The sequence below is a fragment of the Schistocerca americana genome, chromosome 4 (genome assembly GCF_021461395.2).
Source record: "Schistocerca americana isolate TAMUIC-IGC-003095 chromosome 4, iqSchAmer2.1, whole genome shotgun sequence".
Lineage (NCBI taxonomy): Eukaryota > Metazoa > Arthropoda > Insecta > Orthoptera > Acrididae > Schistocerca > Schistocerca americana.
In genome coordinates this window covers 61,558,489-61,564,419 of record NC_060122.1, presented here as the reverse complement: position 1 = coordinate 61,564,419, position 5,931 = coordinate 61,558,489, and the positions used below count along the sequence as shown (strand labels likewise).

Sequence of the window (5,931 nt, the reverse complement as noted above, 5' to 3'; positions counted from 1 at the left end):
TACGATCGCAGGTTCGAATCCTGCCTCGGGCATGGATGTGTGTGATGTCCTTAGGTTAGTTAGGTTTAAGTAGTTCTAAGTTCTAGGGGACTGATGACCTCAGAAGTTAAGTCCCATAGTGCTCAGAGCCATTTGTCATTAGCATTTCATACGAAAAAATTTTTTCTTCATAACGAGTTATGAACGAAGGATATAGGACGATCTCGTTCCAGCTTCGTTTAGGTGTTATATCTAAATAAAAGTTCATAATCTCCTACCACGTACAGTAGAAGCGTGAGCAGTAAAATCTAAAAAAATAATTTTTTAATTTAGTTAGAGAGTGCTCACAGGACAGCAACGTATACGGTTATGTAGACAGTAATACGTGTACAAAATTTGGTAATGACCTTCATCGACCTGATCAGATTGGCTCACCGAGAGTCTGACGGATCCAGGAAATATCAGAAATATCGAGAAAATGTGCGCCTGATATATTCGAGATCCATTAGATTCTCGGTGGCTCCATCTGATTCAGCCGACGAAAGTAATTATTGAATTTAGTACACTTATTACCGTCCAATTAACGGTATGGGTTGCTGTGCGAATTGTAGTGAGCACTCACCCCAATTATAAGAACGTCCACGCCCACATCTTCTCAGCTTACAGATTTTATTTAGGACTCAGACCATCGGTGTTTAACAACATTTTAGTTTGATGAAACTTCGTGGCAGATTAAAACTGTGTGTCGGACCGAGACTCGAACTCGGGACCTTTGCCTTTTGCGGGCAATTGCTCTACCAACTGAGCTACCCAAGCACGACTCACGCCCCGTCCTCACAGCTGTACTTCTGCCAGAATCTCGTCTCCTACCTTCCAAACTTTACAGAAGCTCTCCTACGCATCTGATGATAGCTGTCAAGTGATGAACACCTTGCATCGTATAACGATATGGAAGTTTCAGTTTCATTAATCACCTGTAGAGTAGTTTCTGAGACTACGTAAATAGCTTAGATCAGAAGGACTAAATGATGTTTTTATTTCTCTAATAAATCTAAAGGGGGTCCAATTTTGTCGAACTTGCAGTAAAATAAGTAAAAGGTCATTCACATTTTTAAAAAATAATAAAACAGATGACTAGCTTCATCTGCTACAAATATCAAATATTTGTTAAATCTCTGTTATTAGCATCACATATGATTGTTAGTAACCGTTATCAAGCACATGAAATTCTGATTGAGACATCCAAAGAAAGAAGGAAGGAAGGTTAGAGTTTAACGTCCCATCGACAACGAGTTCATTAGAGATGGAGCACAAGATCGAATTGGTGAAGGATTGAGAAGTTTTCGGCCGCACCATTTTCAAAGGAACCATTCAGGCAATTTCTATAAGCAATTAAGAGAAACCTAAATCCGAATGACTGCACCATCGTCCCCCCGAATGCGAGTCCAGTGTTCCAACCACTGCACCAACTCGTTCTGTTTCGGACATACAGCATTGGTGTTGTTCAAACAGTTTACAGGCCTGCAAAGTTGATTTTTGGCGTGCTATACAGGATCCCCCAGAAATGATGCTACAAACTTCGAGGCGTTATTGAGGAAGAAATCGAGGATAGGAACCCATGTATGGAAACGTCAGCCAACGGCGCTGCAGAGCGTCAAAGTTATAGGCACCAGCCCCTACCACTAGGCCATTCCTTCGGCAGAAAACGTGACTCTGTACGCGGACCAAGCATAGGCCGAACGCTTCACAATGTTCTTTTGTTATCCACTGATCGCGACAGATTGCCTCAGTCGCCAGGGAAGATGTTGGAGTTAGCTGCCATAGCGGATGACGGTTTCGGACACACGTTCCATCTGCAGTTTGTTTTTAACCTGTATACCGATAAACATTGTTAGAGGGTTCGAGGAGAAAAATAAACTCTGGATGGAAACTCATGTTCCAAACTGTCATTCACCTAGGCAACAGAGCATTGCATTCATATAAAAAAAGGCTTTTCTACGAATCAGCTGCATTGGTGATCGTGGTGATCAGTCGCGATCAATGGATACCAAACAAGTACTGTTTACTGCCGAAGGTTTGGCCTGGCGGCAGTCACTAGCACCTGTAACTTCGACGCTGTATAGGGTCGTTGGATGACGTTTCTACAAGCTATCGGAGTTCGTTGCAACATTTCTGGGATACCTGTACCCGATATTCTCAACGATATTAAAATGCTACTCTTGAGTCTGTAGTGCTACAGTCAGTGTCTATCACTTTAAATGGAGTGAAGGGGGAACGTTGAATATACCTGTACCACGTAAACAAATCCAATAATAATAATTTTATCGTCGGTTCCTTAAAACAGCGTACATTTATGGACCTTTAACAGAACACTACATGTTAGCGATGTGACAGTGAAGTTAAACAATGAAAAACTGCAATACGCAGCTTAATTGTAGCATACGTTGGTCCAGCTTTTTGAAATGACTTAACGCTACATACTCTCAACAGCAGTTCACTGCTCAAGGTGAGAACTTAGTCAAATCCGCCACCACGTAATTTCTCTTGCAGTCTCCTTGTTTTTAACAATGTTGTTATAATTCTCCATATTGAATGTTCAGTTATATCTGACTTAAGTATTTCACAAAACAGCTACATCGGTTGTTATACTGCAAACTGCCAAACTTTTTCTTTCACACTGAATAATTTCAAAACCTTTTTAAAAATAGCAATTTTAACTGTTGAAAATTTGACCCTTTTACAATCGTCCAAATTTCGATTTCAGTTATGTTTATCACTACTACTGTCTAGACTCAACACTCGGCTACGTATACACGGTGATTTATCCTATAACTGAATCATAAAACTTCGATTTCTGTAAAAAGATAAATTTTATACAAAATTTACGGATTTATGTTACAAAAACGATGAAGTACCCTGTTGTTGTTGCTGTGGTCTTCAGTCCTGAGACTGGCTTGATGCAGCTCTCCATGCTACCCTATCCTGTGCAAGCTTCTTCATCTCCCAGTACTTACTGCAACCTACATCCTTCTGAATCTGCTTAGTGTATTCATCTCTTGGTCTCCCTCTACGATTTTTAGCCTCTACGCTGCCCTCCAATGCTAAATTTGTGATCCCTTGATGCCTCAGAACATGCCCTACCAACCGGCGCTTTCTTCTTGTCAAGTTTTGCCACAAACTGCTCTACTCTCCAATTGTATTCTATACCTCCTCATTAGTTATGTGATCTACCCGTCTAATCTTCAGCATTATTCTGTAGCACCACATTTCGAAAGCTTCTATTCTCTTCTTGTCCAAACTATTTATTGTGCATGTTTCACTTCCATACCCTGTACTTGCGTATATTTGCCTAACATTATTGTGACTTTACGATTTATTTATTTATTTATTTAGTTTATGGCATATAACACATCATATAGAAAAGACATAAAAATCATAAGACACAGAAATAAAGAGTAGTCACAGTGTGTAACATATAGTTGTAGATATAAAAGTGTTTAAAAATAGTGTATATAACAAACAAAAGTTCACAAACAAACATCCAGATTTGTGACATAATCTATTGCACTTTCAGTCGCGGTCAGAAACTCATTGGGGTCTCCTGCAAAACGTCTCAGAGGGAAATCTTCCACGATGTGACGAATCGTCTGCCGGTCCGCACCGCAGTCACATCTCGGGATGGTGATTTTACCCCACCTGTGGAGGCTGTCTGCACATCTGCCGTTATTTGTCCGAATTCGTTTCAGGGTCGTCCAAGTTTTCCTTGGCAAATTGAATCCTGGTGGTTGGACATTGATGCATGGCACATTCTGCAGGTTTTGGGGCACAGATTCTCTCCGCCGCATTTTCCAGAGGTTGCCATAATCCGGGTTGAGAGGATGCGTATTTTTTGCCTTTTTTAAAGAGGGGTGTCTTGAGCGCAATCTGTTCATCTCCAGGGCAGGAACATCCTTATGGATTGGCAGTTTCTCGTTGTTCAGCACTTTTCCATACTCGCGTAAGAGAGCGTTCTCTCTGCGCAGGTCCGGTGGGGGAATGTTGCTCAGTATAGGTTGCCAGTGTAAAGGCGTTGGCTTTATTGTTCCTGATATCATCCTCATTGTGTAGTTTAGTTGAGCATCGATCAAGCCTGTGTGTTTACTGTTTAGCCATACCGGTGCGGCATATTCTGCTGTTGTGTGGACAAGTCCCAGAGCCGAAGATCTCAGTACAGCCGCGGAAGAGCCCCACGTGGTCCCACATAGCTTCTGTATGATATTATTTCGAGTTTTAAGTTTTGCGGCTGTATTACGTAGGTGTTCCTTGAATGTTAGGGTTCTGTCACAGGTGACGCCTAGATATCTGGGGTAATTATTATGGTTTAGCTGCCTGTTTTCGAAATTAACGTTGAGCTTTCCTTTTGCTTGGGCATTGCCGAGGTGAAAGCATGTCACCTCCGTTTTTGTCGCGTTTGGCCGTAATCTCCACCTTCGAAATTAATCTCCCAGCTTTGTTAGATCCGCAGTTAATGTGTTTTCCGTTGCCTCCATTGATCTGCCTCTTGCAGCTATTGCCCAGTCGTCGGCATATCCGAATTTTTGAGAAGTGGTTTCAGGTAAGTCAGATATGTAGAGGTTAAACATCAATGGCGCCAGAACGGAGCCTTGTGGTAAACCATTGTTGAGCTTCATTTGGTCACTTTTTAAGTCGCCCATTATGACTCTGAAACTTCTATCTGTGAGCATGTTATCAATGAGGTTGGCCAGCTTATTACATGGTATGACCCGCAGCAACTTAAATATCAGGCCTTGTCGCCAAACGGTATCATAAGCGGCTGATAGGTCAATAAAGACTACTGATGTTTTGAGTTTTTTTCTGAAAGCTCGCCTCTATATGAGTTGCTAGGGAGAGGATCTGGTCGGTGCAACTGCGGTTGGGTCGAAAACCTGCCTGTTCAATTGGTACCACTTCAAGAATTTTTCCGCTTATTCTATTGTAGATGATACGTTCCAACAGCTTATAGACACAGTTCAGCACAGCGATAGGGCGGTAGTTTTGGGGCATGTCATTAGGTTTGCCTGGCTTTAGTATCGCTATAATCTTTGCTCGTTTAAGCTGGTGTGGGATATTATCCAATTCTAAAATATCTGTTAAGAAGTTTGCGAGCCATGTTCTAGTATATTTTCCACAGTGAAGTAGGAATTCCGGGTGGATGCCATCGAAGCCGGGAGCCTTGCCACTTTTGATTTTTTACAAGGCTGCTGCAACTTCTTCCGCTGTGATAGGCTGGGAAAATTCGGAGGTAGGCGATGCCCTTTGTTTTAAGGATCTTAATTCACGTTTGACTGTCGTGGTGTGTGTTCTGTCCCTTGGTGCTCTTGAGGTTCTAACTATGTGTGCGGCCACATTGTTAGGGGTTATCGGGTGGGTGTCTTTTATTTTACGTTTACTGCCTCCCAGGTTACGGAGTAGGGTCCATGCTTGCCTACTGGATTTAGTGAAATCTAGATTCTCCACGGTGTCCATCCATTTTTCCCGTCGAGCTGCGTCTAAGCTGTGCAACAGTTCGTCCGCGATATCTTGGTTGTTGGTTTCGGTAAATTCCTGGTACAGGTCTTCGCATCTCTCATTCCAGCCAGAGATGTACTCTTTTCGGTAGCCTCTGGGTACATTCCTCTTAGCCGTGGCGATGACTGCTCCCACAAATCTGTCATAGTTGTCCCTAGTCGGGGGTATCCAACCTAGGCACTTGTCAAGGTTTTCTGCAAAGGAGGACCAGTCTGCCTTCTGGAAATTCCATCGTGGGCGAGGAAAGGATTTTGTGATTGGGATGTTAATTCCGACTTTTAAGATAACAGGGCGATGCTGGCTATGTGGGAAATCAGACAGGACTTCACGAGTTGCGACTAGCGGTTGGTTGTTTTTGTTTTTAGTGACAAAACATAAATCAGGGTTATAATCTCGTTTCCATGC

General features: G+C 42.5%; 1 non-coding gene across 1 annotated transcript; it reads right to left on the bottom strand.

Moving 5' to 3' along the window:
• Nucleotides 1–720: 720 nt before the first annotated feature.
• Nucleotides 721–795, bottom strand: Trnal-caa. The gene has a single exon. It is a non-coding gene; the product is annotated as a tRNA-Leu (tRNA).
• Nucleotides 796–5,931: the final 5,136 nt, after the last annotated feature.